The 24,448-nt window shown below is 39.9% G+C and overlaps 1 long non-coding RNA gene across 2 annotated transcripts in view; it reads right to left on the reverse strand.

The window, feature by feature from the left end:
- Positions 1-24,448, reverse strand: part of LOC125100944 (uncharacterized) — a 125,001-nt gene that overhangs the window by 94,904 nt on the left and 5,649 nt on the right. For both annotated transcript variants that reach the window (XR_007127707.1, XR_007127708.1), the window contains exons 2-3: positions 12,062-12,149; positions 9,811-9,934 (exon numbers count right to left, since the gene is read on the reverse strand). This is a non-coding gene — a long non-coding RNA (uncharacterized LOC125100944). The remainder of the gene's footprint in view (positions 1-9,810; positions 9,935-12,061; positions 12,150-24,448) is intronic.

The raw sequence follows: 24,448 nt of genomic DNA on the forward strand, positions 1-24,448 counted from the left end.
ATATGTACATTTTGGAAAAGAGAGAGGCCAGAGCTTTTGTCCATAGACAAAGAAATTGCTGACCTAAAGAACAATTACATCAAGACAAGCATTGTTAAGCATATTTTTATTCAACAGACTATATTCTTCAATTGAGAAACCATTTCCCTAGAATATGGAGGTTAGGGTCTAAATTTATAGGAATGGTTCTGTGGCAAACTGACTGCTATGGTAACCAAACCCACTGAATAGCTCTTATTACCTAGTTGTGACAATTCTATTTCATGTACCAGCAAATCCTTCCGGCTCAATGGAAGGTGTATTTGAGGGACAATGACAGATCAGCTATTCTTACTGAGCACTTCCTTTGCATGGCTCTCTGCTGGAGTACTTGGATTGAAAGCCAGGAGTCACAAAATTGGAACTTTTCTAAGCAATTGTAAAGGAGCAAGTGTTTTAAAAGCTTTTTTCAATCATTCTTCCCACAAGGCTAATTCCTCTAACAAGTAAGTGGAAAATACATCTCAATGAGGACTGAAGAACCAGGTTTTAAAGTGGGTTGCATTGTTTCCATGAAGCTCAGAGGAGTCAGAGGCAAGAAGGAAATGTGAGTGTTGGAAGAGGCGGACCGTCATGGAGATGGTCAGCTAGTGGGAAAACAAAAACTCAAAAGCTAGGAAGAGAGTTGAAAAAGTTAATCCAAAAAAAAGGTAATCCAGGTCCGAAGGAAAATATGAAAATGCAAGATTTTCAGAAATGCCATGCCTTTTATCAGTACAATTCACAAGGGAAGAAATGTATGACATATTTGCATCCCCAAGCAACACAGATTCCTTCCACATAAGAAACATCCCAGGTCCCAAGTTCAAGCTTGTCTTATTGTTCTAGTTACAGCAGCCTCCATAACAAATCTCTTTACCAACACTATTAGTCCATTTCCTAGTAAGTTTCTTTTCTCTCATCCTCAAATGTCTCTGATTGTTTAAGGGAACACACATATGCATGTTTCTTCTATCTTACTTCCCCTGAAACAGGTATTAAGGGAATTAATGCTTTTCAGTCATGAAATCTGCTCCATTGTTAACACTATCATTACTTCCATATTTCTTTTGGTTCTTTTCTCAACTCCACGGAAGACACCACGTTTTAAAAATTTTATTTGTCCTACAGTGAATATTAAGAGAAAAGGAACCACATTTCAATGGGAATAGTATATTTCTGGGCTTGTGACCTACAATGATAGATGTGACAAAAGCTGCTGATATTAGATAAACCTTATCGTTCTTAAATACTTATAATTATAAATGTTCCAGACATAGATTTATGAAATTACTGCTGAAATCTATGGCTTGGAAATGTCGCCTGATAATTTACAAGGCAAAGATTAAATGACTTTACTCCTTGAGAATCACAGAGGCCAATGCCTTGGGATTTAGATAGGAAGAAATTAAGGGTGATCTTACAAAAACAGGACCAGGCCATACAATCTAAAATAACTTATGATCTAGGCTAACTTAAAAGGTCCTGGGGAAAAATGTATTGGACAAATGGGAATAAGTTCCATCTATTTATTTTTCTAACTCCCTCAGTCACTACGGATCATGATCTATCACCTCTGCTGGAAGGGATGTATCGAAAATTTCTATTTAAGAGTGATCTAGGATAGTGGTTCTTAAAGTGCGGTCCCCCCAGAGAAGTGGCATCAGCATCACCTTGACACTAGTTTAAAATGTGGATCCTCAGATCCCACCCTACACTCACCAGATCAGAAATTCTGCAGATGGAGCCTAATAATCTGTGTTTTAATAAGCCTCCAGGTTAGTCTGATGCTCTCTAAAGTTGAGAACCACTGGTCTACAAAGAGCCAAACCATTTTTCCGTTCTTGGGTGATTTCTTTTTCCATCTTAGCCTGAAGTGGAAACTATAGTTGAAGTAGAAACTATATTTTGTAAATGTCTGTGCTTGCATACTGTGTCCTCCCTACATTGCCCAACTTGTTAGAGAAAACTGCAGTTGTTGAAACCATATTGCCCATCTGATCCTTGTTATTTCTCCCTCAAAACTTGAAGAAAATCTATCTTTCCCATCTCCACTAACATTGACTTTGTTCAGGCCCTCTCACATGAATTTTTACCCCCCCCCCAAATGATCTAAGGCCCTCCCTAGCTGGTCCACCCCCCAAAACTCTGCTAATCAGAATTATGTATCTAAAACATAAATTTGATCATTGCCTTGTGAGGCCCTTCTGAACTACCTCAAGCCTAAATTTAAGGACTTCTGTCTCACCTCACCTTGTCAACTACCCTGTTCTTCAGGCACCACCAACATCCTTATTATTCCTGGAGTCCCCCAAAGTCTCTTAGGTGCCAAGGACTGTGGCTACTCTCCCTGGTCTAGAGAGCTATGGTAATAATATCCACCTACAGATGGACTTGTGGCTCCTCAGCTTCTTTCCTCCCTGCTGTTCTCTTCTGTACTTGTCCCCGCCCCTTCAGGAACTAAGGTTGGATCTGGTATTCTAAACTGGGCCAAAGGGAAAAGCCCCAGAAAGTTCTCTAACGTGCACAACTTTGAATAAGACCTTAGAAGAAAAAGAGCCCCTGCTAGTGCATCCATGAGTCAACAAGTGGAAATTTCAGGTTCTTTAGGCAGAAAAAGTAGTTATGGCATTTGACTAGTGAGAAATATTTGAGCCTCCAGGCACAATCTTTCACTCAGTACAGAACAGATCACTCCAGTACAGTACAAATAGAATACAGTACTGCTTCAGAGAGGCGCATTTATCATATCCCCTGAATTACCTAGATGAATTCTAATTTCAGAAACTCTTTTCCACAGTCCCTCTCAATTACCAGTTTTAAGTTTTTGCCACGTAAAGTATCTCTTAGATCTTGCATCACCTGAAAAAGGCATCAAAGACCTTGGAGCTATTGCGTCTTAGTTTTTCATTTGGAAAATACATCTAAATCAAAGACTTCTTGCCTAACACATAAGTAATTCTCACCATCTCTGAGATCCACATAATGTCAGAATCAGAAAAGCATTTGAGACATCTTCATTTCTCCATTGAGAACAACCTCTCTATAACCTTCTGTATATCAGCCACAATTTGGACAGAGTATCTCTTACAAGTGTCTGACCAATACAGAATATGCTAGAAACATGGCTTTTTAATTTGCAACTCAGAAGAAACTGATGCTAAACTCAATGGCTAGTGTCACTTTCCTCCATTATGTTTCATACAGAGATGAAAGTTGGCAAGGGTTATATTTCCTGCTGCAAGTGTTTAAACTCTTCAATTTTTTAGTGATTTTATTGACAGGCTCTAATGCCTATTCCACTCTAATGTAATGAGGTGGGGGCTTGAAAACCACAAGATCCACCAGGACTGAACTGAACATGTTGTGTCTGCACACTAAGTTCCTTTCTGACCTAGACAATTATTGTTGATATCCATCAAACCAATGGTAATGGCTCCTGGTTCCACATCCATTGTTTGTTGCTGCCTTTGAGTCTAACTGGCAACATTGTTTATTGTTGCTTTTGAGTAATTCCCTTTAGTATAAAAGGAAGCCTTCTAAGAGGAAAATAAGGAAAGTGAGAGAGAGGGTCTTGATAAAGAAATCACAAGAAAGCCATTCACAATATTTCTAAAGCCATTTGAATTCAAACTATGATCAATATTACAGTTCCTCAGCATATGTTACAAGTGTTTTCTCAATCAGTATTTAGAGTAATATCCAATGTGTAGTCTAGATTTTATGAACCAAATATTTTCACTCAGAAAGACAAAAAAAACATATCAGAAACTTAAAAACATCACTCCGTCTGAAATCCACTACATAAAGTGAAGAATTGTGTCAAACATAGTTTTACAATTTGTACAGTTTTCCCATAAATGAAAGCGCTTTTTTTTTCCATTCTGTTTTCCAGATTACATCAGAATTTTTTTTTAAAGATTTTATTTATTTATTTGACAGAGAGAGATCAGAAGTAGACAGAGAGGCAGGCAGAGAGAGAGAGAGAGGGAAGCAGGCTCCCTGCCGAGCAGAGAGCCCGATGCGGGACTCGATCCCAGGACCCTGAGATCATGACCTGAGCCGAAGGCAGCGGCTTAACCCACTGAGCCACCCAGGCGCCCTACATCAGAATTTTTTGACTATGGATGAAATATACCTAGAACACTTCTGGAATGTGTCCAAAAGGACAATGGTTGTATCCTGTCATGAATGTAGCATCCAACATAGATGATGGGAAGGATGCAAGAAGAGGAGGTGGCCTTAAAACTTATGAAGGTAATGCTTACAAAGCTTACAGATCTGCAATGCTTACGGCATTCATGCACACCATATCATGACACAGAACAGCATATTGCTCAGAGAGAAAGTTCCAGCAAGCAGAAAATAGCTTTAAAATAACCCAATATTTTACTTGTGATTTCTTAAAAATATTACAGATCTGGGGCGCCTGGGTGGTTCAGTGGGTTGGGCCTCTGCCTTCAGCTCGGGTCATGATCTTGGGGTCCTGGGATCAGGCCCTGCGTTGGGCTCTCTGCTCAGAAGGGAGCCTGCTTCCCCCTCTTTCTCTGCCTGCCTCTCTGCCAACTTGTGATCTCTGTCTGTCAAATAAATAAATACAATCTTAAAAAAAAATTACAGATCTACAGTGATCAGACCTATGCTTTTAAAACCGCGTCTTCCCTTCTTTACCCACCCAGGTCCCATAAATACTTTGCTTCCCCTTCAGCCGACTCTCCTACTCTCCCCCAAACTAATCTTGCAAGTTCATCTTACATGGTTCTTCTCCTTCACTTTTTTCTCCTGATTTTTTATCAGCAAAAACTCAGAATAGCTCATCTTTCAAGGCAAGACTCTTTGAAGTGCACATACCGTCTCTCCACTTTCCCCAAGCACATTATGTTGAAATCCTGACTCCATCATGATGGTATTGGGAGGTAGGGCCTTTGGGAGGTAATTAAGTCAGGAGGCAGAGCCCTCAAAATGGGGACTGGTGCCATATAAAGGAGATCTTGGAGATCTAGCTTTTTCCTCCAGGTGAGGGCAGCAAGAAGGCTATTTATGAACCAGAAAGCAAGTGTCTGCCACACACAGAATCTGTTGGTGCCTTGGTCTTGGACTTTCCAGCCTCCAGAACTATGAAACGTAGATTTTGTTGTTTATAAGCCACTCAGGCTACAATATTTTGTTATAGCACACCAAATGAGCTAAGATGTTTGCCAAGCCAGAATCTGCCTTGGAGGTTAGGGGAGTCATCTGTTCCTTATTTCCCTCACATATCGATCGGAGATTATCCCAGATATCAACATCCCAGTATCAACACCTAATTTGTCACTCTGGCTTAATTTCATCTGAGACAGAAGGAGTTTACAAAGTTACCTAAATAAAGTTAACTTTACCCACTTGTAAATTAAGAATATATAAGTTAAACCATTTTTAAGAAAATGGGGGGAAAGATTTTTCCAACTGAGACAATCAGAAATGTGTTTCAGTTACAAAATGCTGGGGATTATTATGAAAGATGCTTCCCATTTACCCTTAAACCCTTTCACATGGTAGTTTCTTTATATCATGATTAAACTTTTGCCAAGTTTTTCAAGTCAAGCAATTCTCTTTAAAAACAAAACCAAACAAACAAACAAATAAAACCCTCAAAAAACAATGCTTTAAATGTACAAGATTAATGAACTTGGAATTGTTTCTAGCTCTCTAGTTGCCCCTCCATGGTGTCTGAATATTTAAAAGCAGATTTATATTAACATAAGACATAAAAAACTGCCAACAGAGGTCATGCATTCTTAGAACATCTTTACCATAGGAAGTGGAAGATTATCCAGCAAATCCATTAGTGACACATCAGTGAAAGATGACAAGGAAGGATCAGAACATGATGTCATTAAACACATTCTATTGTACTCTGCTTCTTCAGAGAACTCATCCATACTCTAAATCCTACCACCCTACCCAGATGTGTGTACCACCCTGTCCCTCCCAGGTGCAAAATGAGTCATTGATTTTCACTTGTCCAAAACTGAATAAATGCCGATAAAAGGAAAATCTCTAGGCTAGAAAGGGTTCTAATAAAACAAAACAAAACAAAACAAAATATGCAGTCATAAGGGAATCCACTTCAATTCTCTTCAGAAGAAAAGATTCAGCTGCTAACGACTAATGCAACTTCTTTTTTAATGTAGATAAGAGGAGATGTTGACACCACATCTTGATGAATTTTCTAGGGCTCTTTCTCTCCTTCCTTTTTCTATAAACTGCTCCATGCCCCCCTCTTCATATTGATAAGTCACATTGTTTCTAAATTAAAATAAGATGAAATGTTAATGTGGATTTTGTGAGTGTAGAAGTGAGACAATGTTGCCCTTTAAAAAAGGATAGTGAAATGCTGTACTGCCATTCATTTCAGGTTCTATGTTGGCCACTGCAGATGCTTGATAAAGAAAGTAGTCAAGATTTCCAAAATTAATAGCATATACAGTATAATGGAGGGTTGGCAAGAGTCAGGGGTTGGCATAGCCCATGGGTTAAACCTGGCCCACCATCTCTTTTCGTAAACGAAGTTTTGTTAGAACACAGCCATGCCCATTTTCTAGAATAACTAAATTGACCACCCCCGATGAAGATCAAACAACTCAAAACGTCAAAAATATCTATTATCTGGCCCTTAAGTGAAAAAGTTTGCCAACCTTTGAGGTGTACAATAAAGAAATAAACAATAAACATATAATTACATATGCTGATATGCATTATGAAGGAAACAGAATCTTGAGATGGAAGAAAATGGGGTGGAGAAATAGGGCTGCTTAGATACAATGATCTTCCTCAGATGGTGACACTTAAGCTTGGGGGATTAAATGGTGAGAGAAGTCAACTGGCTGAAACACGAAGGAAAGGAGAACACCAAGGAGGGAGAGCACTATTTAAGAAGGAAAGTAACCTTATGCACAGGAAGAGATCACTTGAATTAAAATCCTGTATCCAACAGTTACTAGCTTCTCTTTGTGCCTTGGTTTCCTCATTCATACAACAGACCTAGTAACAGTCTGTATTTCACTCCAAGTACTAAAAGTATTAATATATGTACAATGCTGAGGACAGTGAGTTGTACATAGTAAGTATTCAAAAGTAGGGGTGCCTGGGTAGCACACTCAGTGAAGCATTCAACTCTTGGTTTTGGCTCAAGTCATGATCTCCAGGATGTCAGGTCAAACCCCACATCAGATCCCATGCTCAGTGGGGAGTCTGCTTGAGATTCTCTCCCTCCCTCTCCTTTTGCCCCTCCCCCACTCCTTTTCACTCTAAAATAAATCTTTAAAAAATATTAGTTATTGCTATTCTTATTAATGTTGATCTTTATTTATCATAATTTATAATCAAAAGCTTTTTTTGTGACTAATAAGATCTGGTGTTCAAGGAATCGATAAAAGAAAGCTATGATGGATTGGAGTGGACAAAAAGGAGAGAAACAGGAGAGGAAGTAGTAGATGTGGTTCATATTTAATTATCTTTTTTTAAGTATAATGGGAGGTCATTGAAGGTCTTTAGTCATGAGAGTGATTGTTTCTTCTGTTTTGCAAAGATTTGCTCCTTTCTTGTGGAGAATATACTGAAGAAGGTAGGAGTAGAAGTGGAAAAACCAATTAGCCTGTTACTCTAGTAGTCCATACAAGAAATACTGGTGATGTTCTAAGATGAGAGCTGTGGAGATTAAGAAACCTGTGTAAATTCAAGATATTTTTAGGAGGCAGATTCAATAGAACTTGCCAATGGATTTAATATGGTTGGCAAGGGAGAACGAGGAATTAAGAATGCTCCTAGGCTTCTACTATGAGCTACTAGGTGGGTTGTTCTCTTATTAGCAAATGTAGGGAAAAAGTGAGAATAAGAAGGCATGGGGGTGAAGTCAAGTTTTCAGCTTTGCATATTTTAGCTCTTAGCTGCTTGTGAGGTACCCACACAGAGATGTCAAAAACTTAGTTGGATATGGATCTTAACAGCCTGTCACAACAGGTTTATTTCACTCTTTTTTTAAAATTTTTTCTTTATTTCACTCTTATAATATAGAACCAATATGGAGTGATGGGAAGTTTTGCTTATTGTATTCACTTAGAGTGTCAGTCAGCTCAGGCTACCATAACAAAATAACACAGACCAGGTGGCTTGAACAACAGAAACTCATTTTCTCACACTTCTGGAGGCTGGAAGTCTGAGATCACAGTGCCAGCACTGTCTGGTTGTGGTGAGAGCTTTCTTTCTGGCTCACAGATGGCCACCCTCTCTCTATGCCTTCACTTGGTGGAGAGTGCTCTGGTGTCTCTCCTAAGGACATGAATCCTATCACATCACAGCCCACTCTAACGACCTCATTTAACCTTAATTCATTTCATTCTTCAAACATGGCCACAGTGGGGGGGTTAGGGTATCAACGTAAGGTTTTGAGGAGAGGGGGGACACAATTTAGTCCAAAAAATTTGAAGAACAAGCTAACTGAAGCTTAATTTTATGGTTGCTTCTCCAATCATGGCAGCAGTGGGAGAAGAATGTAAAAAATCACACATTAGTCTATAAAGCCTGTGCCAAGAAGTTATACATGTCAGTTCTTCCCATCAAAGGAGACAATCCAAAAATGCAATCCAAAACTAGCCTCAAGTTCAAAATGGAGGATCTATGGTGGTACGGTTTTATACCAGATCCACATGTGGCTCCTTGTCATCTAGAAACAGAAGACAATTTCCCTATCCCACTCCAATATGCAGTAGTGGAAAAGGGGACAGGAAAACCTCAACAAGCACTTCCATTCAGAAACAAAGAGAATGGATTTTTCAAAGACAAGTATTTCCAATGTGTTTCCCAAACTCCCCCTAGGCAGATATTTTTGAAAACTCCTCATCCCAGAGTTAAGTTAAATTAAGTTAAATTAAGTTAAGTTAAATCCTGACAGGGTTTATTGTTCTCTGGGGTCTGCAGACTCCACTCTTGGGGGTGTTTCTCCTCCTCTGTCCTCCTTGGTTGTAGCTGAAATAAACATCAGATAAAGTCTCTCAGGTGACAACAGCTTTACTAGACTCTTCCTGCCTGTAGATGGTTGATGACTTTTAGTCTAGATTAGCAACTTTTCTGACATCAAATATTTAAGCACTTCTTATCAATGTGATTCAAATCAGATCCACACGTCACTAGCCACACCTACAGTTCAGACAAACTTCTTAAATGTGCTAGTTTATTTTCTCTTTCCCTTGTTTTGTTCCTTCTTTCCCTCTCTAATTAATTGCTGGAGACTTGGGTCAATTCAACTTCAGAGAGAGTCATACCTTTCATGTCTCTTCCTTGAGCAATTTTGTCTTTTTGAAAGGAATTTTTAGGTCATACAACCTTAACTGAACCTTTGTTCTAAAATACCTTAAGCCATTCAGAGGCTTAAACAATGGTTGTGACAGCTAAACCTTTGATTTAATTCTTGCCTAAGGTGCTTTCAGTCAGTCTTTGTTGTTCAAAGTCCTTTTCATTTGTATGTTTTATTGGTTGGGGTTATGAAAAATTTCAGGGTCCATACCTGAAAGTCCCTGAATTACTTTAGTTGTATTTCCCTTTTTTATTGCAAAAGACAGAAAGCCAGCCTGATCTTTTTTAAGTTCACAGGTTTCTTGCAGTATGCTGTTAAATGCAGCCAACAGTAACCAAACTATGAATGTTCTATTTCCAGCCTCTTTTCCTAGAACTATAAAATCATTGGATATATGATCCACCTTCCAAATTATCATAGACAAGAGTTTTACCAAATGTTTTGCACCCAAAACTTACCCTTCAAGCCTCCAATAACAATTTCTCCACTGCCCTGTCCTTAAGTCAATGCCATGTAGTCAGACCTTCTCTCTTGACACCGTATGACTAATACTAATTTCAGTATGAAGTAGGCTAAGTTATCCTATAACAATCAATAACCAAAAGAATGTTAGAGGCTTCTTACGAGCAAGTTTACTGGAGAATCACAGTTTATATCCAACATGGGATGGTGGGATAGCTCTGTTCCTGTTAACATTCAGGGACTCAGAACTGATGCAGTGTCCATTCCAATGTTCACCTCCATGATCACTTCTGTCCTAGAAAGACAGTGTCACAAATCATATTTAGGATCTTAAAACTGTCACCTGAAAGTGACACATGACATTTCTGCTCACATTTCATTGGCCAAAACAAACTACATGGCTACTCCTCCCATTAAAGGAGATAAACAAGGGAGATCCTGCCATGTTCCAAAAAAGTTGACAACCCCAAATATTTGTAAACATTACTAATGACCACTCTTACAACTTCACTTATTACAGACAAACTAGCATCATTATTGACATGCCAGTGTGCAGCATGTACTCAACAAATGCTGAAAAAATTAGTGAAGTATGATTCAATAAAAGGCTGATAATCCAATATATACAAGAATTACAGGGGCAAACAAAATGTTCAGTTAGTGAACTATATTTGCTATTTGCAAAGCTTCATACTAGTCACTATAAGTCGTACGTGGACTTCCAGTTGCTAACACTACACGTAGATGCACATGGGGGGGTAGATACAAATAAAACAAAAATATCTATTGTAACAACATTTTTCCAAATGCTAAAGGGAAAAGTGCTCCAGTACATTTAACTTTGAGTAAACTAAGTTTTAAATGTAAAACCCATTCCCTTTACCTATTATTTTAGAAGAACTTCCAATGCCTTTCCTAATGCATGTCCTTAATCTTTCTGTGTAAGTTTCATGGATTCACAGTTATTATTCTAACTGGAAATATTTGCTGCACCATAGAAAATGTAGGAGACTGGGATGAATATAAATTGATTTCCTATGATCTACAAATTGTGCCTTAAAAAATTTCTTCATTCTTACAGTATTTAGTACATAGCAGTAAGTCAATTTAGTACATAGTAGTAAATACAACTTATTTTCTATATAAAGGATAAAAGTAATTTTAATTGATTCATTTGGCATTTAGTATATCACTTTAAGTATCACTCCAAAATGATGCATAAAATATATATGCATTATAAGTTTTTGTAATACACGGAATTGCTAGAGAGCTTTTGAAGCAGTTGAAATGACCCAAGCCTCCCAAACTCTAAGGAAGCATCTTAAATGCCCACCTCTCTTTAAACATGAGCTCTTCAAGGGCAGGAACTGTATTCTGTATACTTTACTCGCTTTGTTTTTGCAAACAGTGCTTCTTGTATGTTTTCTACTTTCCATTGTAAAAGCTTTGAAAAATTTGAAAAGATACAAAGTTTTATATTATTTCTGCACTACAGTTAATTTTGACTCTCCCCAAGTGGCTATTATATAGTCTTGCACAAAAGAGGTATTTAATAAATGTTTGCTAGGCTTCATTCGAAGAAAGGTTTAGAAAGATGGAAGCACAGTTAGCTGGGAAGAGCCAGAAGCGAGGCATATTCTGATGACCATAAGTAGGTTTTCTAATATGACTGACAGTTTGAGATGAAGGGCTCGGGTTTCATTTAATCCAACCACCCACCTCTTGCTTAATTTCCTCCCTTCAAAATCTCCATCATTTAGTGTCCCTTTGATGGGAAACTCTTCCCCTCTGAGGCAATCTGTTGGGGTTAATGTAGAGCATGAACTAAGCTGTAATACCTGGTTTGCTAAAATGTAACAAGGAGGCCGCTGGGGGCAAGGGAAGGTTTCAGAGAAGGGCACAGGCCTTTGGAATGCCCAGGCCTGTGTAACTACTCTGCCATCAGAATGTCCAGGGGAGTTGCCTTCCCTGAAGCTTTCTTAGCCCAAAGAGCCAGCACGTGACCTAAGAGATGTGTGCATTGTCCCTTAGGCTATGTTTAGCAGAACCCCTAGAACATGCAGATTATCATATAGTATCTTTCCCATAAACAGATCCTCCCAGTTTCAGTAAGATCCCTTGTCACTCAAGGGATCCCTTGATTCAGTGAGAAACAGTAATAAGGATTTGTGATTATTCTGAAGAACCAATAAAAGTGGGAGCAAAGAAGAGCAAAAGGTCTTCGTTTCTGAGCAATGACCCCCTTACCTTCTCTCTTTCACAGCAAAGTTTGGAGTAAACTTTCATCAGTCTGTACAGGGATTGCTGGCCATTCCCTGCAGCAACCCTCTTCATCCTAGAAGCAGATGAGATAACAGAAAGCAAAATACTGAGATTTCCAAGCACAGAGAAAAAGTTGCAGTATGGAAGCCATTAGTTGACATAGTCCAAAATTAGGAGTTCATATTTATAAGTACAAATTTTGTGGTTTATTGTACCTATGTTTTCCTTCCTTCTATTAAACAGAAAGAAATTAAAGTGCAGTATACCTCAAATCAATATAACTGCTAGACACACCAAAGAACACAAAAATAAATTACAGAAGCATATTCTCCTACCATTAACTAAGGAAGAATGATTTCAGATTTGACATAATATACTTCATTATATAGTTAGAAAGCTGTTCCATGTGTAAAATGAATGTTTTCATGGGAAGCCAAACTCCTATTTCCTAACAATTTGGTTCTTATTTTTATTCATAAGCAGAATTTTTAGTCCGACATACAACAAGTTGGACTCCCCAAGACCTTCTCTGTGACTTTCTTCAGAGTGCTTCCCATCTCAGTTTTGCTACCTGATCACCCCAGACACAGGCCTGCACCCCTTTGGGAGCAACCCAATACTGTTTAGTAGCCAATGGAAAAGAGGAATGTCACAGTCAAGGAAACAGCATCTAAAGACCAGGGCTAACACACCTGTTCCTCCACTGACAGAACAAAGTCCTATATTGTATGTCCACCTCGTGCCACAACATTCATATATAAATGACTGCATTCAATCTGCAAAACAATCAAGTGAAGCGGGTTTTATCAACACTATTTTAATATGCTACTGCGGGTGGTAATGAGGGATCAGGAATTAAAGTCAGTTTGGTTTGGTTTGGTTTTGTGGATTCCAATTCTAGGGCTTTTGCTCCATTGCCTCCCTTTAATTAGCTGTACAGCTGACACTTGCAGGGAAATATATGGATTAACATTCTCAACAAGGAGGCAAGGTAGTAAAAAGAATTTTCCTTTATACCGACAAAAAGTTGAAATCCATTAAAGACAATGATCAAGGCTTCATAGTACCTCACGGTAAACAAATTGATGGATGCTTTCACATCTCTAAGAATTACTGTACTTTCTGATGACATCAAATTTTAGAGAGGGGATAACAACCCTTATGCCCTTAAGGATGATAATCATAAATTCTTATCCTCTTCTGTCTTAATTAGGTTTTCACAAACTGGTATTCTCACTTTCCTTCATGTTCTTAGTCAGCTAATAGTAAAAGCCGATGCCAAAGACATCACTGCATTTTCATAAACCACACCCACCGCCTAGCATGGCATTTAAACCTCAAGGTTTTTGATAACAACAATCAAGCAAGACAGTGAGGAGATGTTGAGTGAATCTCCATCACCTATACTAGATTAAACATGTTTTTCCTAGAGACAGCACGCCATACCTGAGCACGTCCCTGTTTTCTGGTCGAGTTCCTAAAGATGTTATTCTGTAATATATAAATTTCTTTGATTGGCTCTTCACAAAAATTCTGCCTCTCTATTCACACCATGTGACTTAACAAGAGTTTCTTCACAGACTTTGGTTTTGACTGAGAGTATTTCCTGAAGCACGTACAATAGCCAGTTTTAAATGTCTGGGGCATTATGTGTAGCCATGGGGTGTACCACTCAGATCTTTCAAAAGAGCCTTCTAGGATGAGTTACAGGTAATTGACAGCCTCCAGCAGCCACAGATTTGGATCCATGGATCCAAGGCAGCATTCACACTAAAGTCCCACTCCCTCTAGGCTCCTGCCAGCCAATGACTAAGCCCAGGAGAGTACTAGAGCTAAACCATATCTGACCAACCCAAGGCTCTGCTAACAGGCAATTTTTGCTCAGAGATTCCATTGACCACAAGTTCCTCCAAGATGTATAGGCTAAAGCTCTTGCTACCCAAACCTTTTCCTTCCCTCCCTCCTTTAACTATTGTGTCAGACTTAAAAACTGTGGTCTGAAGACTCTTAGGTGCTTCCTCCTGTTCCTTCTCTATCTTTCAGAGCTGTTTCCCTCAATAAATCTGCCAGTCTGATATTGTTTATATATCTGTGTCATGGAGGCCCCAAAGGTACAGTTGTAATTATTAATGATTTTTAAAATCCAAACTGTTAGTGATTTTAACCTTTCAATTTATTGCTCTTAAGTTTTAAAAGTTTCACCTGCAATTTGGACTGTATACCAAGATACTGAGATGATGTTAGAATTCATGTCTTTTTAGCTAACTACTCTTTGGGAATATTAGTCAACTAAGTGAGACAAGATTAAACAAAAGGTGCCTTTTAGTTAGAGCTCTTCCTTCCACTGAGAACTGATATTTTGTTTTGTTTCCTAACGTCCTCTCTTGACATTTTTGCTTGAGTGTGCAGTTTATTAACATCTTTTTCTGAATGGCTCCATTTGCACAGAAGGGTGTGATTTGTAGTAATTTAGTACTTGCTGCTATAAATGGGAGAATTAGGTTATAGAGGAACCAGTGGGAGATCAACCCCCAGAAAACTTAAGGACAGGCTTTAATGGCATCCTCATCTAGCCTTTTAATACCACTATCCAGGAAAAATTCTATTTTAAAGCATGAGCTCAAAAATATTCCTAACAAATGGAAATGGAACTATCTTCCAAAACCCTACCAGTGTGACTTTCAAAACTCTAGAACATTTTGAAAATTATTTTCATTTGAGTAAGAGCTATTTTCTCCGTATTTTCCATTTATTCTTTGAATCCAAGATATATGAATATTGGACATTCAAGGGGGAAACTTACTCTAATTGTAAGTACACAGATAGAGACACACCTACACTCAACCCAAGACAATCACTGGTCAACTTTATATCATCATAGATTTGATTTTTGTTTCCTTTCTAGAGTGTTACTTAAATGAAATGATGAAGTGTACCATATGCTTGGCTTCTTTGGCTTGGCATAATGGTTTTGAGATTCATCCATGTTGTAGAATGTAACAGCAGTTGCCTCTTTTAATTGCTGAGCAGAATTCCATTCTGTGAATACAACAAATTATTTACCCATTTGATGAACTTGTATTATATTTTTAGCTATTATGAATAATGCTGCTATGAACACTTAAGCATAAGTCTTATGGTGAAATATGTTTTTATTTCTCTTGAATAAATACCTAGAAATGGAAGTGCTGATGCTTTAAGTGGCTTCCTTGCTTAATTAGATAACCAAATATACCAACTTACTTTCATATATCTCCTAGATCCTTCTAGATCCTTGCTAAAATTCTTTCTCCAAATGTTTCCAGAGAACTTATTTTTCATTGTAGATATTTTGAGGTCTTACATACCTGTAAATATTGTGCCATCATATTTTAACAATACCTTTGTGAGATATAAAATTCTAGTTTCAAAGTTGCTTTTCTTCAACATTTTAAAATGTTTACTCTTGGGCGCCTGGGCAACTCAGTTGGTTGTGTCTGCCTTCGGCTCAGGTTATGATCTCAGGGTACTGGGATCAAGCCCCGCCTCAGGATCCCTGCTCTTCAGGGAGCCTGCTTCTCCTTCTTCCTCTGCCTGCTCTCTCCCTGCTTGTGCTCTCTCTGCTTGTGCTCTCTCTCTGTCAAATAAATAAATAAAATCTTGAAAATAAAATAAAATGAGGGGCACCTGGGTGGCTCAGTGGGTTAAAGCCTCTGCCTTCGGCTTGGGTCATGATCCCGGGGTCCTGGAATCGAGCCCCGCATCTGGCTCTCTGCTCGGCGTGGAGCCTGCTTCACCGCCCCCCCGCCCCCCGCCTGCCTATCTGCCTACTTGTGATCTCTTTCTGTCAACTAAATAAATAAAATCTTTAAAAAAAAAAAAAAAAGAAAAGAAAAAATGAAATAAGATTAAAATTTTACTCTGTGGTATTTTTTTTTTAAGATTGTTTTTCTTTATTTGAGAGAGAGAGAGAGAGAACATGGGATGAGTGGCAGAGGGAGAAGAGAATCCCAAGCAGAATCCAGGCTGAGTGCAGAGCCCAACACAGGTCTTGATCCCAGGGCCGTAAGATTATGAACCAAGCTGAAACCAAGAGTTGGACACTTAACTGACTGAGTCACCTAGGTGCCCCTACTTTATGGTACTTTTTTTAAGAAAAGATTTCACTGGGGCGCTTGGGTGGCTCAGTGGGTTAAAGCCTCTGCCTTTGGCTCAGGTCATGATCCCAGGGTCCTGGAATCGAGTTCCGGAATCTGGCTCTTTGCTCAGCAAGGAACCTGCTTCCTCCTCTCTCTCTGCCTGCCTCTCTGCCTACTTGTGATCTCTGTCAAATAAATAAATAAAATCTTTTAAAAAAAGATTTTTTTAAAAGATTTTATTTATTTATTTGACAGAGAGAGAGAGACACACACACACAGTGAAAGAGGGAACACAAGCAGGGGGAGTAGCAGAGGGTGAAGAGGGCTTCTCGAGGAGCAGGGAGCCTGATGCGGGGCTCAATCCCAGTACCCTGGGATCATGACCTGAGCTGAAGACATTTAACAACTGAGCCACACAGGTGCCCCCCTACTCTATGGTATTTTATGGGCACTGTTGAGAAGTCAGATGACAAGCTAAACTTATTTTTTTAATAGGTAGCCTAAACTGTCCTTCTGGAAACTTATAATAAATTCTGTGTTCTTAATTTTTAATATTTAAGTGAATAGTGTATTCAGGTGTGGCTTTTTCTTTACCTTTCCTGTTTTAAACTCTGTGAGATCTCTCAAGCTCTCTTCTATTCTCTTAGCATTTCTTTCATATATTCTATTTCTTAATTCCTCCCAGATGTTTTCTCAGAAGGTTACTGGGTTATATTCATTCTGCTATTTATTGTGTCTAAGGTGTTTTTATTTTTACCATTATATTTGTCACCCTTCGCAATTCCTCTTGGCTCATCCTTACAAATGTTTGTTTTTGCTTTACTTTACCTATCTTTTATATTTTCTGGAATATTCACTATGTTTATTATATAATCTCAATGTTATATAAGCTATGTGATTATCAAATAACTTTCATTTACAATTGTGTTGTTCATACTCTGGTTTCTCTTCAGATTGTATAAATCTTCCACTATTTACAATTGTGTTGTTCAGATAGCCTTTTTTTTTTTTTTTCCCATAATGTTCATTTTCCTGAGGGTATCAGCAGCTTTGATTAATAATATCCAATAAAGGGGTGGGTCAAAGATAAGTATCTTATCAAATGCCATGCCTGGCAGTTTTTAGAGATGGGGCATACTCCTAGACTCTCTGCTTATGCCTCGTTCTGCCCTTACCAGTCACACCTGTTTTACATGAACCATCCCTATATGTCTACCATGTCACTCTCTTTCCCAAGTATTTTTCTTCCTTCATTATGACCACCCACCTATCAGGGAGGAGGAAGTTCTCAGGATCTAGTCAACAGCCTGGTTATTTGCTCCTTACTCCAGCCAACATCTCCTACTCTTCCTTAATGTTCATAGTCCTTCTGACACCAAGCTGGTGCTGTTTTTCTGTCTGGCAGTGGTACAGTTGTATAAGCAGGCATAACTCAAAAGATTTCTCAAAAATATGTTCTGTATCTCATGAACTTAGTTGTAATGAATAAAGGAACTAATCTTGACGACAGAAAGTTTTCAAAGAGAAGATAAGACACTGGATCCCACATGACCCACTTCAATTCATTGGAGAACTACAACCATTTCCCCTGTATCTGTTGCCATCCACCCCTCTCCTTCTGAAATTCAGTGACTAGTAGGAAGTGGCCAACTCTAGCAGTGGGGAAGAAACAAGGTCTGCCAAGTGATGCCCAAGATGAAGGATGTTTATTTTCCTACTTAGAAATACAGCAGGGCTCCCCACCCCTACGCCACCTCCCACCACCAGATGCAAGCAGTTTGCTTTCATTGCATTAAAGGCTTTTCTGGAAGTCTAGAGGAAGCCAGGTGAACTTGCCTCTTTCTCCCTCTACTCCCAAAGATAGTGCAAACCTTTACTCTCTGTCCCATCATGAAGTTTGGTTCCTGAATAGTGGTTCTGACACCCCTGACTCCTAGATAGTCTGTGAAGATGGTTTTACAGATGCTAGGGTTGCAGTGGCCGGTGGGGGAGTGTCCCAGAAGGCAGAGGGAGTTAGATTCTGTTTAGCCTGAAAACTTTTGGAGGGATTGGCCACCACCTCCCCAGAACATCCTGAGTCAGGATCTGGAACATGGGAGAGGAGCAGATAACCAGGTGTCAACCCAAGGTCAGGGTCTAGGCAGGTATATTTTTCCTGAGGTCCCCACTAGAGACCCCCTAGAAGCAAAGGGACACACACAGAGGGCAAGTCTGACCTAGGGCCTGGAGACTGGCTCCCAGGAACCCTGAGGTTTCCCCACTGAAGAGATACAAGTAAGAAAAAATGAGATTGGTGAGAAAAAATGAATCCATTATTTCTACAAAAAGCCCTGCCATCCCCAGGCATCCTGGTCAGCTCGGAACTAGCTCCACCTTCACCATTGTGAAGGGGACACAGTGGTGAAGCCACTCCCTTTAGAAGCTGGCAGGCCTGGAGCCATTGTGCTGGGCATGGAGCTCAGCTCTGGGTTCCTGCTTGGGGTTGGCAGGTCCTGGGCCCATTGAGCTGGGTTGCGGGTTCCTCTTTGGGCTTGAGCTTGAGGACAGGAGGTACAGCATGGGTGTAGGGGTTGCCCTAGGTAGGAGTGTCTGGCCTGTGCTTCATTAACAGGGTCATGACTCATCTATGTAGCCATGCATATGCCAGGCAGCATGGCAGTCATACTTGGTGGGCAGAGTGTTGATGATGACCAACCAGCCTCCCTGGCTCAAAGAGGACATTTCAACCACTGCAAGGATAGATGGAGGACACAGAGCACATGCAGGAAGACAAACAACAAGCTCAGACCACTGCTGGTGTTTGGATAACTAAGAAGTGGCACATAATAGAACCATATTCAATGTAAAAGAAGGTTAGTGAGCAGGGCCATGAGTCAAACGGGACAGGCCTGGTACACTCCAAAGGCTTGGTACAAGAGACCTGACTTTTTTGGCCTGGAAAGATCTAGCCACCAGGGTTGTAAGTGACCTTGGTATTATTCTCTTGGGAATACCAAGATGGGAGGGGGAATAAGGATGGATTGGATAATGTAGGGTTCTTACAGGATCTCTCAACCAAGCAATGAGGACAGATGTGATTTACTTGTCAAGAATTCATTTTCTAGGGGTACCTGGGTGGCTCAGTGGGTTAAAGCCTCTGCCTTTGGCTCAGGTCATGATCCCAGGGTCCTGGCACCAAGCCCCACATTGAACTCCCTGCTTCTCCCTCTCCCTGCTGCTCCCCCTACTTGTACTCCCTCCCTCTCTCTCTCTCTCTCTGTCAAATAAATAAATAAAATCTTTTAAAATCAATCAACCAGTCAATCTACTTGTTAGTCGTGAGTTCAAGGCAACCATGGTTATTTCCCACTCTACTCCCAGGCTTCTGGATAGGGTCTCAGGCTTATGAAAGCATAATTCCTTTCCCCATGCCAGTGAGAAAGCCTGAGTCCTTCATGCCAAAGCCATCTCTGACACCATAATTATCTCAGAACTAAAGAAATTGATGGTTGTATCGCAGTTACTTCCTCTACTTTCTGCCCTGGTGGCCTTAACCATCCGGCTCAGAGCTACACTTTAATTTCTTTCCACATTTCCTATTGACATTAAGCACCAAATCAGCCTGACAGGGGGTGCATATCCTCTCTCCAATAAAGCACAGCTGACAGCCCTCCGGCAACAGCAGCTTAGCGGAGCTCGATCCCGATGCTTCTGTGCTGCTATTGATCCCTGTGATAAGAAGTCATTACTTCTAAATGACATATCCCTAGCACTCTCTGCCATCCCATATTAATGATAGAATACAAATACATCATCTCTCCATTGTCAAAGAAAAACCTGATAGGGAGGATCTAAAATGTTTTAAGAAATCCCCGTTCTGCTGGCCACAATGGCATTCTAATAATTTCACCACTAATTTGCTGTGTGATGATGACCAGTATATTGAACCTCTCTGGGCTTCCATTTCTTCAACAAAATGAGGATTTCTTCCAATTCTAGTAGTGCATGATTTAACTCTCTTTTAAAAACCTCGTTTTCACAGGATTTTTGTACTCACACCTTAATCCTCATTCCTTTTACCTGCCACATCACTAAGCTTTGCTCTTTTTTCTCTAACTTGATTCTAGTCTTTAATTTTTACACACTGCACAACATTTTCCATTAATATAAGCACAAAAATTTACCCTACATATAGATGGTATAAACTGGCAATGTTTAGAGAAGGTCTTTCTCCTTCAGAATCTTTCTTTAACTTGATTATCAACAGAGAAACTAAAATCCCATATTTACAAGGGCATTCCTTTGTTTTTGTATGTGTGGATTAGAGAGACGGAAAAAGAAAATTAATAAAAGGTCTAGAGGTATAAGTTTTAGAAATTAAACCACAGGACTTTTATGCTCTCAACCCAAAATTTCCAGAAGATAAATGACCTGTTAGAAAATGCTTCGCTAATAACATTTTATTTCCCATGACTGAATATTTCTACCTCCCTGATCACAAAGAGCTAGCATTCATTTATAGTGTCTGAGGCAGGAAGAACAATATGGAAAAGTGCTCAGAAATAAGAAGGAACAGAATGTGATAAAAGTACTGAAATCATTTCAGTATGACTGGAGCACAGAGAACAAGGTAGGGAGTGCTAAGAGATGACATCAGGGGTAATAAGCAAGGCCAGGTCATGATAGACCTTAAAAGCCATTACAGGAGGCCTGTGGGCAATGAGAAGCTGCTACAGTATTTTAAGCCTGACAGTATCGTGATCATTTGGAGTCTGGGGGCAATCACTGTGGTGTGGGTATAGAGTCCAGATGACAAAGGGGAATGAAAAACTGTTGGTCTGGGAGTTGTTAGGAGTTGAGGGAGGTAGCTCAAGCAAGCGGCTGGTGGGATGGACTAAGTATTCTTGGGAAGATGGGTAGAAGTAAGCCACTTGGAAAGAAATTGCCAGGACACGTTGATAGGACTTTGTTAATATATTTTGTGTAGGGAAAGGAAAAGAAAGGAAACATTAAGGAATTCACCTTGGCTTGAGTGAGTTCACCCTAACTGAGGCAGCCTGGAGGAAGATAGTGCTGTTTACTATGATAAGCATGCAGAAGAAAGGAATAGTATAGAAGGAAGTACACAGTGATTTGAGTTTGGGGAATTTTGAGCATGAGATTTTGAGATACCTTTATGAGCCACTACAAGGTCTTTGACAAAGTGTGCCAAAGTGTACCAAAGACACACTAGTATGCCACTAGCTTCACTAATGGCTCTCTCTGTCATGGTCTTTCTTCCTGTGGTGCCCACAAGCACTCCCCTTCCCCTGCAGCAGCTACCAGAAACCCATGCTGTAGGAAGTGTTGGCTGCTCACCAGACCTCCACACTGCATAACTACAAACCATCATTCCCATGATAGTCTTGTGGCCACCATGTAGCCTTCTGTCTCAAAAACAAATTTTTCAATAGAATCTCTAACCCCTGGAACTCCATGGCCATATGACAGAATCTCTGTAGTGTATTCCAACCTCTGTTGCCGCCTTCTTCACATCTTTGTGGTGGGGAAATGGAACAAATGAGAACATCTCTAACTGGGTGCTTGAAGGGAAGCCAATATATTGGGTTTGTCTTTTCACAGAATTGGGGTCTGCCTGGAGACAACTTGGGCAGTACAAACACAAAGCTGGTTTGGGGCAGGATTCTTTCATCCTATCAGGCCAGCTGTAGCCCAATAGGAAAATCGCCTGATTTCTTTAGGTCAGACTTGTCTGCAGCTGACACCCAGGATCTCACTGATAATAGTGAAGATTTATATGTGGAAAGGATATAAAAAAAAATCCAAGAATGTGCTGTAAGAGGGTGGCATTTATTGCTGCATTATAAGTAAAGAAGCAGTCACACTGTCACAAACTACAATATTCTCAGAAAGAATCAATTTTCCAGGAGTTATTCAGCATTTGGACATAAAATCATTAGTTATTAAAGCAGTCAGGGACCTGGGAGATCATCTGGCCCAATTTCCTCAGTTAGCAAGTAATGAAATTGAGGCCCCAAGAGGCTAAGTGCTTCGCTGAGTAGCACTGGTGCTGTACCTCAGAGCCTGGGCACCTCTCTCCACACCTGCACCCTGACTGCTAACCATACAACTTCTTTATAAGATAGCTCACAGGCTAATGTACAGAATTCATAAAAGAACATGAGAAGCTGATAGTATCTCCATCTCATTCCATACTGTATGTGTTCTAAGTAAGGCAAATCACAACAATATGAAAACAAGAGATTACTACAACCACAAACTCATGGCTAGATGGGGCCCCTCATCATCATGAAGTGTCTAAAGTCACTTAATACCAAGAAAACAAGCAACCAACCAACCAACCAACCAACAAAAATCTTGTCAAGCCACAGCCATGGTCTAGATTAGTGGTTCTTGACTGGGAGCCACTTTGCCCCCAGAGGAGGTAGCCAGAGACATTTATAGTTGTCACAGTTGGAGTGCTGCTGCTGGCAACAAGTGAGGGAGGCCAAGAGTGGCTCCAAACATCTCACAATGCACACAGAAACTCTTCACAAAAAGAAATATCCAGACCAAAATGTCAGTAGGGCTGAGGTAAAGATACCCTGGTCTAGATTAATTAGATAAGCAGTAACTCAAAAGTCCTCCATCACTGGTTAGAGGTAATGGAGTTGGCTAAAAAGTATTTTAAAAATGAAGAGTGGTAGATAGCTCTCTGGGAACAGATCAAATGCATTCTCTAAGGCAAAAGCAACAACCTGGTAAAGGATAGACTGTCAAGAGGAAGTATAAGGTAGTAATTGAAGTCAGAGAGTTTATGTTCTCCTGGCTCTCATTCATCCTTGGGAAAGTTACTCTAAGTTCCTAAGTTTTAACTTCCTCAGTTTCAAAATGCATGTTAAAAAAAAAAAAAAAGTACAGGCTTCCCAGTGTAGTTGTGACAATTAAATGAGACAATATACAGAAAATGCTTATCATAGTGCCTGCATCTAGTAAGTACTTAGCAAGTAGCTATAATTTTTAAAGACTTTTTGTTTTATTTATTTGACAGAGAGAGAAAGAGATCACAAGTAGGCAGAGAGGCAGGCAAAGAGAGAGGGGGAATCAGGCTCCCTGCCGAGCAGAGAGCCCGATGCGGGGCTCAATCCCAGGACCCTGAGATCATGACCTGAGCCAAAGGCAGAGGCTTAACCCACTGAGTCATTCAGGCACCCCAACAAGTAGCTATAATTTTCATCAAATTTAGACCTTGATAGAATTTTTTGTTGAGGGGCGCCTGGGTGGTTCAGTAGGTTAAAGCCTGTGCCTTCGGCTCTGGTCCTGATCCCAGGGTCCTGTGATCGAGCCCCACATAGGGCTCTCTGCTCAGCAGGGAGGGAGGCTGCTTCCCTTCCTTTCTCTCTGCCTGCCTCTCTGCGTACCTGTGATGTCTGTCTGTCAAATAAATAAATAAAATCTCTTAAAAAAAAAAGAATTTTTTGTTGAGTCCAATGTTTCCATTTTACAGATGACAAAGCAAATCCCAGAAAGCTGTAAATATAATATATTTTTTTCCCTACCATTCCATAGAAGGCCTAGACAGCAGACATTCAATAAATGTTGGTTTTATTTTTTTTCTGAGTTCTCAACTTCTCAGGAAAGGAAGAAAAACATTATGAATATTGTTATCGCCTTTCAGAAATGGGCAACTGAACTCAAACATGAAGTATCTTAGCTGAGACCACCTTTCAGTAAAGCACTTGATCTGATCCTCATTCTGGGTGTTAAGTGCTCATTTGCTAATGTCACAGCAGGACAAGTTTTAAATTATCTCGTTTCATTTTTCAAGGCTTTGATCCTAATTTGGTCATTTAGATCATATTCATTTTCCCCTCAAACTGGAAGTTTCCAAATGAAGGATGATTGATCAATTGCCAGCAGCATAAACCATTCATATGCACTAGCTCAGAGAAGGCCCCGTCAGAAATACATCTTCTTCACAGTAAAGCAAATTAATCCACCAGCTCTAATAAACATGTATCAATCCATCTAAATTGACCAAGAATAAAAAAAATATCAGCACTTCCCACTCTAATGAGCAAACCCCTTACCCCATAAGCGTTCTGGATCAGTGATGTCTTTGAAAGGGACTCTATAAAGCAGTTCAAGACCCTCGCTATAGGTGATGCACCCTGTGTTATTCTCCAAACTCAGGGTGGGGCAGAAGTTCATCTGAAATCCATAGACGGGAGCTGTGGGAACCCAGGTCAAATGACAAAGTCTTCCATCCTAAGGA

The sequence above is a fragment of the Lutra lutra genome, chromosome 5 (genome assembly GCF_902655055.1).
Source record: "Lutra lutra chromosome 5, mLutLut1.2, whole genome shotgun sequence".
In the NCBI taxonomy this organism is placed as follows: domain Eukaryota; kingdom Metazoa; phylum Chordata; class Mammalia; order Carnivora; family Mustelidae; genus Lutra; species Lutra lutra.